Source organism: Bicyclus anynana, chromosome 21 (genome assembly GCF_947172395.1).
Source record: "Bicyclus anynana chromosome 21, ilBicAnyn1.1, whole genome shotgun sequence".
NCBI classification, from domain to species: Eukaryota; Metazoa; Arthropoda; class Insecta; order Lepidoptera; family Nymphalidae; genus Bicyclus; species Bicyclus anynana.
The window spans coordinates 12,536,983-12,550,132 of NC_069103.1; positions in this window are offsets into that span (position 1 = coordinate 12,536,983).

Sequence of the window (13,150 nt, forward strand, 5' to 3'; positions counted from 1 at the left end):
GGTACCTTGACGCCTAACGTCCGCTCTTCAAACTATTATTCCTCCTACATACCACGGATAGAAAATTTTTGCTATTTTACTCGATTGCCAAAGGAGGCAATGCGGTTCGAGGGTCATGTCACATTCTTTTGTAAATACAGCCTTTTTAGTATCGTCTAGAAATCCGCATTGATAGTTGCACCAGGAGGAGGTTGTCCCGGATTATTACCAACTAAAAGCCCACTAAATTCCAGCTCAGCCTTAAGAAAGAGAGATAATATAGAAATCATATTTAATTAGTCTGCACATTACTTACGCAGTTCGGTTTTTAATTAATTTAATTTTTACCTTTCCGGTAATTAAACCGGGACAAGACTAATTGATAATTCAAAACCGGTGTGCCATAACAATATATGAACGTAGAATTCTAGCTGGTACGTAAGAAAACGATGTTTAATATGAATTAATTCTTAAAAACATCTCGAGACAGAATTTTCTCGCGGGAAATCATGCCCGTATCCCTCCCGTATGTACTATATACGACTTTTAATTAAATAATATAATAATGGTGGAACATTTTCGTTTTATATAAATTAAAACTTAATTTTAAGTCCTCGCATGCGTTTCATGTAGGATCGCCATTTGATATAGATTGTTTTCAGGATAGTAAAAATTTAAATTTCTTAATCAAATTAGATTCAAAAAAAATCGAACCGCGGCAATTTGAAGAGAAGAAATATTGTAACAACGCGTCTATGGTTGAATTCAACTTTAAGTCCTATTTAATTTAGGATATAAGATTGAGAGTAGGTGAATGTACCTAGTACCTAGCTAAAATTATTTGTAACAGAATTTTTATTTTATTTAGTTAGTACGTAAATGTATGTAAACAGTTGTACGCCAGAAATGACCGAAACTAAGGTTAATCTATATATGTTCCCAGGAATAAAATGAATCGAGATGAATTGAAAATTATCAGCCAATGCTTGTATCGCTTAAATAATCGCTCGTATATCTTAAATATGAAATATATGAATTGAATTGAATTTAAAATTTATCCTACTATAAATAGCTACAGTAACAAAGGAGTTACGATTGTAGGGCTTAGACTATTAATACCTGATAAATTAAAAGGATCCAGACCCTCAACTGTCCAAGAATAGCTTATTTTTATCTTGGTATAATATATATATTATAAGAAGTCAGACGTCCCCAGTGATTATTTACTGCATGATAAAAGGATTACGAATTTACAAAAAAACTAATTCAATTCCATCAACCAAAAAATAACGTCGTATATCATTATTGGATCTAGGTAATGAAACAAATTAGTTCGCTAATTTTGTTCATCTTACCAACGGTTAATACATTTAAATGTCCTGTTTTTGTAAACATTGCAGTGGTATTCCTAGTATGATGTCATAAAATTAATTTCACCTTCTGAAACAGTAACGCACAAGTTAATTAAGTTTTATAAGACATTATTTGACGGTAGATTAATTTCGTCAAGTGTAATTTGAAGTGAGTATTTGTTATTTTGTACGGAGTATCTTGAAATTATTATTTTTTTTACATTAATTCATTTTATTAGCCTATTTTAATACGTTCGCTGCGTTATGGGGTCGAATGACCTCGAATGGACTTTCCTGTGGCGCGAAGGGCGTTTAGGTTTAGAATAAAAAAGAGATACATCATACTGCCCCAATGGAGATTTCTGCAGCCGTCTAATAGATTGTTCCACCGCGTCCGTCTTTTTCTTGATAGCCGATGTCCACTGCGACTTAACCATCGCTATCTTCCTTTCATTAATAGACGCATTTTTACGAAGGTACTCCATGTCAGTAGCTCAGCGAGCCGCGAAGCTGAAGTGGCAATTTGCAGGGCATCAGTTCGAAGAGCCGATGGACGTTGTGGTCCCAAGGTGCTGGAATAACTCCGCACCGGAGAACGCAGTGTTGGTCGACCCCCCACTAGGTTGACTGAGGACATCAAACGGGTTGCAGGGAGCCGCTGGATGCTGGCAGCTTGAGATCATTTTGTTTGGAAGTCCATGTCAGAGGCTTATGTCCAGCAGTGGAAGTCTATCGGCTGATAAGGTATGGAAGACTGGAGTCCTCTAGTACAGAGGTAGGTACGAATGGAGGTACTTCTAAAAGAAGTTTACAAACTCGCATGTAATTTTAGAAACTGGATGCTGGAGGCTAGATGCTGGCGGCTTGAGACCATTTTGTTTGGAAGTCCATTACAGAGGCCTATGTCCAGCAGTGGACGTCCGTCGACTGTTAATGATGATGATGATGATGACAGCTTTGACTTTTAACGTTTTCTCCAGGTTGATTCTCATGTTTCGAGAACAGATAAAGATGGCTTAGGCAGTCGTTGTATTAAGTTTCTTCTCATCATCCGGTCTTAAGCTCAGTATAGGGTGAGCTTATCGACCTCAGCGAGCAGATCATCGCTGCCAGCATCTTTGGGCATCTCGGGATCGTCGTTGATGAGGCCATAGAGGCAACACACATATCGAAGTAGTATAGCAGATGGTGCTTTTGTTACGACTACGATCGAATATACGAATTAACCGATTTAACTCCTTGTCTACTGATGATTTTATGCTGTATGTTTCATCATTATCAACCCATATTCGTCTTGCTGCTGAGCTCGAGTCTCTCAGTAGAGTGGTTAGGCCAAGTCAACCACGCTGGCCCAATGCAGATTGGCAGACTTCACACACGCAGAGTATTAAGAAAATTCTCTGGTATGCAGGTTTCCTCACGATGTTTTTCTTCACCGTTTGAGACACGTGATATTTAATTTCTTCCTATCTTTCTTGGTAAAATTACTGTAGATAAATAGAATACTTGAATCAATGAAGGCACAGTCTAGTTAACAGCAGCTAAACAGCTGAAAGGTTTGTATTTTATCTCGTAATTGAAATCACTCAGTGAGCTCCAACCATCCAACCAACCATCAGTGGCAGTCACAAAGCACAGGGTAACTAAGCGGCGCAATACAGCCTTTTCACTACAAACGAGTTATAATTGAGGCACTAGTTTCACAGGCATACATTATGTCACATAGTTGCTATATAACTGTAGTTAGTTAAAGCTTTTGAAGTATTTAGGACACAGCTAAAATCTTCGTCGTCATCAACCCATATTCGACTCACTGCTGAGCACGAGTCTCCTCTCAGAATGAGTGGGGTTAGGCCAATTTCCTACACCAATTGAGACACGTGATAATTATTTAAATTCTTTAAAATGCACATAACTAAAAGTTGGAGGTGCATGCCCCAGACCAGATTCGAACCTACGCCCTCCAGATACTTTTTTATATATAGTATAGGATATCCCATACTTCCCATACTTTCGGTTACGAAGCTCCCTAATATCCCTGGTAACTAGTTACGGCCAATGCCTACCACCATATAGAAAATATCAAATCCTAAACTGACCCGAGCTGGGAACCCTGGACCTCTCTGTTGAGATCTACAAGCACTTACAAACTGTGCCAGAGAGGTCGTCATAACGACTATTCGAATTTCAGTAAGCTTGCAGGGTGCAGACTTATTATTATTTTAATAGCATAGTATTTTATTACCAATCGCAAAATGGCGTCCTGCCCATTATATAGGAGTTAGGACCCAAGGAATTAGTCCCTGCCGATACCATACGTCTAGACTGCGGTGACACCTGGCGGTAAAGTTCGACACTTTCGTTGATTTTGGAACATTTGGATTTTGATTAAAACGGCTTCGTTGTAATCGAATTTCGTTTTTACCGTTATTACCTATTCAATCGTAATCCTAGAGTTTATTTCTCATTTCGCTACTGTATTAGTTAAGGTATTTTTTATTTCGTCAAATCTTATTTTACTTAAGCTTTTGTTATTAATTTTGTAACTGGTGGTGCTAACTTAATAAAGAATAATAAAACGCTGGACTGTAATCTCGTCATGTTGTGATTGTAATAAGTATGCTATATTTATTGAAGTAGGTTGTTATACAAGGGGCTAAAAAGACCCTATTATACGCGAGGTATTTCTAGAGCACGAACCGTTAGGCGAGGGCCGCTAAATAGTAACCGAGTTTATAATGGGTTTAGCCCTGCGTGTTACACTATACTTATCACTACGATTGCGAGAATATAAAATTCAGTACAGTATTTAATGTTAAAAATCTTTTGCAGACGCAGCTCGCAACTCATTAAAAATTAAATAAAAAGAAATACGCATTCCACAGACGAAAACGCTATATTTCGTTCAAATTTCAAATTTTTATCAAACGATCAAGGCCTTACCTACTCGTACCCACCTATGATGATTCTTTTTACGAATAAAACCTCCTTTGTTAAGCAGGGGTCATTATTTTAGTATGATTGAACACAAAAATTTATTGCACAAAATCACTAACACGACTGGCAGCGTGACGGTGTATACGCTGCCTAACAAACAACTGAGCTCAAGTCATCAAATAGCCTCTTATTTATACCAACACTAATACCTCCCCTCTACAATGCCACCTGTAATAGAGGTATTTGTAACATTCAGTGACATTTAAAAACAGAGTTTAAAAACAACTCGTATACACAAATAGGTTCCCAAGTGATAAATATTCACGCATCCGTCCGCGTTGGTCGACTTTTAATTGAAGGCTGTCGATTATTCTGCTTGTCGTTAGCAAACATTTGAATGCTTCGCTGTCGCCATGACAATCCGGGCTCAGAAAGGCAATAATAATGCTCGTTTGTTAATAAAAATATAATTACGTCACCCCTCTATTGAGGATTAGCAGTCCGGTATGCTAGAGTACTACTAATATATAAATAGATTAGATGGCCTCCGTGGCGCAGTGGTATGCGCGGTAGATTTGATGACGGAGGTCCTGGGTTCGATCCCCGGCTGGGCCGATTGAGGTTTTCTTAATTAGTCCAGGAGGTTGGTGGGAGGCTTCGGCCGTCAAGCAATTTAGCGTTCCGGTACGATGTCGTGTAGAAACTGAAAGGAGTGTGGTGGATTTTCATCCTCCTCATAACAAGTTAGCCCGCTTCCATCATCATCATCACGATCATACATCATAGATTACATCATCACGTCATACCATCAGGAAATTGTAGTCAAGGGCTAACGTGTAAAAAATAAAAAAAAAGAAGATGCCCAACAATTTTAGTAGGTAGGTACCTACATGCCTACAAAATCACCGCTAAAAGTTTTTAATGGATTTTTTCGGGGTGAAATATTATGTGTAATCCAGAGTAGAATCTATTTCCATTCCTAATTTCAGCCAAATCGGTTCAGTAGGTGTGGCGTTAAAGAGTAACAAACATCCAAACGAACATCCATACAAACTTTCGCGTTTATAATATTGCTATTATTATAGGATTTATGTACTTACTAGGTTTTAAAATTGTAAGTAATGCAACTTAGACAAGTACTAACTGCCAAGTTACTCGTATATAGGTACATTTCAGCCAGACTGTACGAGCAAAGATTATAGTCAAAGTTCCCAAACTAGATGTCTGCAGATGTCCGTTTAATTGAGGACCCCGATGGTTCCCAAGTTCATGAATATGTAAGGCCAAGTCTGTTATTGATGAAATTCTGCTCCGAACCGTTTTTGAATCTCCTTTAGAATCGTAAATCTAACGATGCGACGATGTTCTTCTTTTGTATTGAATTTTTAACACCCTCGCAAGACTGCTTTTGTGATTATTTTTAATCACCGTCGCAAAAAAAATAGTACCTATTTGTTTACAAAGTGTATCTTTGCCGTGGCGTGCATGAGGTTGTTAACTAGAACATGCACTTTTCATCTTAGACTCCGCGCTACGAAACAAGTCCCTTAGATGCGGCGCTAATGTCTTAATGGCGCTCATTGTCATCTGGTAATGACGGTCTTAATGTCATTTGTTTAAGAGCGCGCAGCACGTCGGTACGATATGGATAAAATTCGAAGCGCAAACGAGACGCCGAATTATGACTTTCACGTGAGTGAAAAGCACGGAGCGATTGACGCGCGACGCAAATTTTATGACGTTAGCGCCAAAACCATTTTTACCTAATTGCAAGTAAATTAAACAACATAACGAAAAACAAAATGGCCATGTTCAAGATATATACCTAATTTTCTATACAAAACAAAAATTTAAGAAAATAAGTTTGCTTTTCCTGAGATTGAAAGCAAAATGTGAGCAAAACATGTATTTTTCAAAAAAATAAACTATCGAGAAAAGTTTTACAAATTGTGTATTTTGTATAGTCATAACGAAGCTAACTCTTTGAAATATCATTTACCCAAATATCAGGCTCCTAACTTTTCCAGAATCTGAGATCCAGAACCATTTGTAACCACCAAATTACATATCGCACACTCTTAAGGCGCTGTCAATTTTTATTCAGGTTTTAGCCACGGGACTTTTGTCGTGGCGCGAAGTATGTGCGTAACGGAAAGCATAATGACTAATGAGATGAGTCTCTAATTCCCTAGGGTAGACAGGTCATTTTTAAATCCATAACATGCTACTTTCTGTCTGTAGGTGTTTAAAACCTCATAATTGAGACCGTAGTTTTAACCCATAACATGCTACTTTCTGTCTATAATTGTTTAAAACCTCATAATTGAGACCGTAGTTTTAACCCATAACATGCTACTTTCTGTCTATAATTGTTTAAATCCTCATAATTGAGACCGTAGTTTTAACCCATAACATGCTACTTTCTGTCTATAATTGTTTAAATCCTCATAATTGAGACCGTAGTTTTAACCCATAACATGCTACTTTCTGTCTATAATTGTTTAAATCCTCATAATTGAGACCGTAGTTTTAACCCATAACATGCTACTTTCTGTCTATAATTGTTTAAAACCTCATAATTGAGACAGTTAGTTTCTAAGATATGGTCAATACATTAGTCAGATTGTGAAAAGCGGATTTTCGCAATCTAACTAATAAAAAGCGAAATTTCCAAGTACGTATTTATTTTAATAAACGCTAACTTTTTAAGTGTTTTTATTTTGATGGCTTTCAATCTTGATTTCCTCTAGATACTACGAGTATAATATCTCAAGACGGCGGAAACTTTAGTCACCAGATGTCACCGCAGTCTAGACGATCGCTGATATCGAGGGTGAAATTAATTTCCTGTCTATAAGTGGGTGCTATACTAAAGGCCGCGTTTATGTATGACGTCTTAGTAGGTAGGTAAGTAACAGTGGCGAAGGATGGTATTTAGATGAAGGTAAGAAAGAAAAGAGCCGTGATAGCCCAGTGGATATGATCTCTACCTCCGATTCCGGATTAAATGGGTTCGAATCCGGTCCAGGGCATGCACTTCCAACTTTTGAGTTGTGTGCATTTTAAGAAATTAAATATCACGTGTCATAAACGGTGAAGGAAAACATAGTAAGGTAACCTGAATACCAGAGAATTTTCTTAATTCTCTGCAAGTGTGAAGTCTGCCAATTCGCATTGGGCCAGCGTGGTGGACTATTGGCCTAATCCGTCTCATTCTGAGAGGAGAGTCGAGCTCACCAGTGAGCCAAATATCCTGTATAAACATCACACTTTAACTTCTTTCCAGACAACAAGTTACGAGCATCCTCTAGTTCAGAATAAGCTTGACCTGAATTTAACGACGAACCAACGGACGTAAGCTGTGTACTTTGTACATTAGTATTTTTGTTTGCAATTCAATTGCATCTGTGAGAGGAATAAAATTGCAATTTTCCTACGATTCCCGTCGCCAGGTGGCGCCTAATTGGTTTATAACGAGGTATCCGAGCTAAATGTCCGCGCAAATGCGTCTGGTAGAACTTAGCTGTGCTGTATTTTAGCGTTTCTTTTACAATAGGAATGCTATGACTAGAATTAAAGATCTAATCTGATATACTCTCAGACTAATAAACATAAGGAGCTACCTCGCTACTTTTCTGTCAAAGTATATGATCAACGATCGCGATTATAAAAACAGTCTCTATAGAATCGATGTTTCATATTTGTAAACGTGTTCGTTGGTTAGAAAGCTTTTTTTTATTTATTCTTTACAAGTTAGTTTATTTTAGTGATGATTCAGTCTAACATAGAAGCGGGCTAATTTGTTAGAAGGAGGAGGAAAATCCACACCGCTTTCGGTTTCTACACGGCATCCTACCGTAACGCAAAGTCGCTTGGCGGTACGTCTTTGCCAGTAGGGTGGTAACTAGCCACGGCCGAACCACCAACCAGTCAGACCTGGACCAATTAAGAAAATCTCATCTGCCCAGCCGCGGGTCGAACCTAGAACCTCCGTTTTATAAATCCACCGCGCATACCACTGCGCCACGGAGGCCGTCAAAAAGCTCCGTAAAAAATATCTTTTTGTATAGTTGAATGGTGTAAAAAAACGGTCAACAACTTCTAGTTTAGTATAAGATACATGCCTAACCTGAGTGCGATACTAGTCCTTATGTAATTAGTCTAAGAACCTACTGCGTTTATTCCGCGCGCGACTAGAATGGGATGGATCCTTGTCAAAGTAAACCACGGTTTATCAAGGTTCCATCCTATATTATTTTAGAGCGCGAATTATATACCTAATATTACTAGCGGACGCCCGTGACTTCGTCTGCCCTTTAACCTCCTTAATCTGGCCCTATCGCAAAATCCGTTCTGAACGGTCACCTACTAATTATAAGCTACCTCCCTGCCAAATATTGTCTTTGTACGTCAAACGGCTTTCGAGATTTCGTAATGAGAAATGTCATACATTTCACATTTATATATTAAGATCTGATCTAAACGTCCATGCATCTAGAGAAACTTGTTGCTTTTTATACGCTCTACAATTAAGGTACTAATTTACATTTTTTCCCTATTCGTTACACATTCGTACATCGTTATTGAGATATCGATCGAAAATGGCGAAAATTTAGCTAGTGATTTTTTATTTTTTGGTGATACTCGTAGATATGGAAATAATTTTTATTATCAACTCAACCTCAGACCAATTATAGAAGGACCTGTATCGCACTCATAGTCACGAACAAAATTGTCTGTCATTTTCTGAAGAAAACGAGCTTAGATTTGGTATATATCTTATACTAAACTAGAAGTTTTGCCCGTTTTTTACACAATTCAATTACATAAAAAGATATTTTTACGGAGCTCTTTAACCGACGAACACAATACAACTATTTAACATCGATACTATAGAGACAGTTTCTATAATCGCATTAGATCGTTGATCATATAGTTTGACAGAAAAGTAACGTCTAGCAAGGCAGGTCCTATACAATAATTGGTCTGAGAACTCGACTCGTCTAACACTTTTGTTTATAGGTAATACGAGAACCTGCACAGACAACTGTCATTTTGGTTTAATTTACTTGCCTAAACCTATTCCTTTAATCACTTGATAGTCCTAAAGCACGCAGTAACAGAATTCCTTAAACTTTTATATGTTTCACAAACAAAGGTCTCTGGAACCGTTCCCATTTTATCTCAAGACAGTATCTCACCCCTTTGAGAAAGCAATTCCTATTCCCAGTTTATCGGATGCCTAAACCCTCGTAAAAGTAACTGTAAATACGTATTCAATGTTAAAAGGACCCGAGCGATTGTTGATGCTATTAAGGTTTTACTGTTGAACGTTCACTTCTAACGCAGTAACCTTTAGCTCCTCCCAAAGTGCTTTTTAAACGTTAACGTTCAGAAATAATAGTCTTTGGCACCTTCCTGTTTTTTAACTTTGATATACTAGGTTTGGTAAAAGGTTAGCTCGGTATGGACATGTAATGCGTAGGGAGGAAAGTCATATTACTAGAAGAACAAGTGGAAGGACATAAGAGGAGAGGAAGACCAAAGAAGAGATGGTTGGAGTGTGTGAAAGAGGACATTTGTAGAGAGTAGATGATGAGTTGACGGATAATAGAGGGGAATGGAGGAGATTGACATATTTTGCCGATCCCACCTAAGTTGGTTAAGGTACACGAGATGATAATAGGTTCGGAAAGGCTTTATTTGTCGCTCGAAATCGTGGTTCAAAATGCTACTTTGTCCATTAGCTTAGAAAGGAAGATTTTCATTGCGAACGTGACACCACGGTATTGACATCACATATCTATCTAAGTACTCGTACCTAGTCAATGAATCTACTTAAATATATTGTTGTTTGTTTGTTTGTATAAGTAGTTAAATAAGTTACTTTTAGATTACTTTAGTTTCAGAAAATATAAATAGTTAAAAATATCACTAAATCAATAAATTATATTCTACATATCTTTATCTTTTTAATGACTTCGGAAAAACAACACGAAATAAAGGTAAACTTGGCTTCCTCTTCCAGTCCTCTTACTGTTAAAGTCGGTTAAAATTAAGTTAGGTACCTTTCCAAAGCTTACTTACCTAATACTTGACACCTTACCTTACGTACCTATTTAAAATAACCAGAATGAATTCAGTTACGTAAAAATACCTACTTTATAACCTTAAAAGATTTATTTCCGTTTCAATCCTGTCACTGAAAACCTAGGAAACCTTTTACGACACCCGAATTTGCGGCTAAGCTGAGCAAAATCCAGCACGCAATCAGGCTGAGCAAAAAGAGCATTATTTTATCAAGGTTCGTAGTGACAGCTTTGACCCTTTTAGATTTGAGAGGGTTAGCGTAAAAACTTTATTAGTATTCAGAGTGACTCAGGTGTGTGTGGTGCAATATAAGAGCAGATGAACTTTTAAAGATGTTTTCTTGTTAGTAGGTACCAAAACTTGACAGAAGTATGCTAAAACCAACCAGGTTATAGTATACTTTTCATTACGCCACGACCAATAGGAGCAGAGCAGTGAAGGGAAATGTTGGGAAAGCGAGAGAAGTTATTCCATTGTTTAAGCTAGGAGTAGGGGTAGGGTAGAGGTAGGATAGGGTAGATGTAGGGTAGGGTATGGGTAGAGTAGGGGTAGGGTAAGGGTATGGTAGGGTAGGGGTAGAGTAGAGATCGGTAGGGTAGGGGTAGGTTGTAGTAGTTGAAAGTTTACATCCAGTTTCACGCGGACGATCTACTATAATAATTAATTATCTAATAAAGATTTTTTAGTAGGTAAAGTTGGGTACGTAATAGGCTTAATAGAAGGCTTTGTGTGTAACGTCTTTGTCTACTCAAATTTAAAAGTTTTTTTTTTATCAATTTATTTTACAGCATATCAGTCTAGGAATTTAAAAGAAAGTGGTCCAAACGCCAAGGTTCTTGAATTACTCCATATTTCAAAATTCGAAGCGACGTGACAAGACAACAGACAACGGTCCACGCAATTCGACAGATTTTGACAGGTGTCCACCCGATGCCGTTCCCACTTTACGGAAATACTAATGACTTAGTATAAAATAATTGCGAAATACTGACTAAGAGCGGGGGCACACTTATAGTATCCGTTGCGGCGCCGCACCGCAAAGATTTCACCGCATCAGCGGGCACACGAGCGGTGCGGCGCCGCAACGTTATGTCGCAGCGTCAGCGTTGGACACTCTGTAAATCCTTGTGAAGTTGTGACGCATAGACAACTGAGCGGTGCAGCTCCGACGACGCAACGCATTCACCCCTCCCCGCCTCGTCTCGGTGGTTGCAAGTCCGGTACGGTGCCCCAACGCATCATGTTACATGCCACAGATATTTCTATGTAAGATAACGCAGCGACACCGCTCCGGCGCCGCACCGCCGACGCAACGCATCGCGTGCCTCCGTTCTGACGGAATAATAATAAATAAATAAATATACTTACAGAATACACATCACTATCTAGCCCCAAAGTAAGCATACAGCAATATTAATATACATTTATATACTACATATAAATACTTATATAATTAATAAATACACACAGACACTGGAAAAGACCCATGCTCATCACACAAATATTTTCCAGTTGTGGGATTCGAACCCAAGGCCGTGAATGCAAAAAGCAGGGTCACTGCCCACTGCACCACGCGGCCGTCAATGAATAATGGATGCGTAGAAATGAAAAATTCCTAGCATTTAAAAATTTTAGTTTGTTTATTGTTTTAATTTGAATTTATAATAGTTTTCTATTTATAATAGTCGCTGCGGGGCTGTGTATTAGCTGAAAATCAGTGCTTTATGCTCAGGGCCGGCTGCCCATGCGGTGAACGAAGCAGTCGCTCCAGGCGCCAAATCCTAGAGGGCGCCTAAATGATAAAGTTGGTCACTCCAAAATACGGTCGGGAGCTTCACGTTCCGTTTTTACTTTGCACTCATTGGTATAGGTAGGTATTTAATATTAAAAGGAAACTGGAGAGGCGCCATAATTGGATCTCGCTCCATTCTAAAATTTACTTCGGGCCGACGCTGTGTATGCTCCAGCATTTGCTTGGTTCATGCAGGGTTTGCTTTCAAGGTTGTGCCAAATATGACAGTGTGGTGTTTGATGTTTCTGCCACTTGAGTTTTGGTCTTGTCTTATACAGCAGGTGGTTGAGGCGCCGCAGGCTACAATAGTGCTTTGGCATTCTCTATGTGTGTGAAGTCTGCCAATCCGCATTGAGCCAGCGTGATGGACTAGACTTAACCACTTTCATTCTGAGAGGAGGCTTGTGCTCAACAGTGAGCCGAATATAGGTTGATAATGATAACTAACCATCTATTCTTGAGCTATCTTGACATTTAAGTCTGATAAGTACTGAGTCCACTCCAGTAGGATCTCTAATATTCTTGTCAATGGAAAAAAAATCTCGACTTCTTAGGTAGGTACTTTTAAAATGTTGCATAATATCAATAACCTCCTCCATCCTCCAGTGAAACCCTCATATCTATATCGGCTCAAACGTTCCAAAGATCAGACAAACAAACAGACAGACAATCTGTTTGCAGACAATAGTTTTAAATAAAATAGGTAGCTTTTTTTGTGTTTTGCTTACATATTATCTATTTACACATATAGGTACATACCTTACCGCATTCTTTCAAATATTAGTTTAAATTAATGTAATTTGGAAAACGCCATCTTTTGGAAATCTATAACAGTTTTTTTTAAAGTGACCATAAATTTAAGAGTCGGTACAGAATAGTAATGACGTTTGTTCTTGTTATAGAAATTATTATTGAATGTAGATATTTTATGTCGAAATCTATTCCTTGTTTTAAATTTCTAATTTCATATATATTCTATCTTTGTTCTTTTTATGTTTTA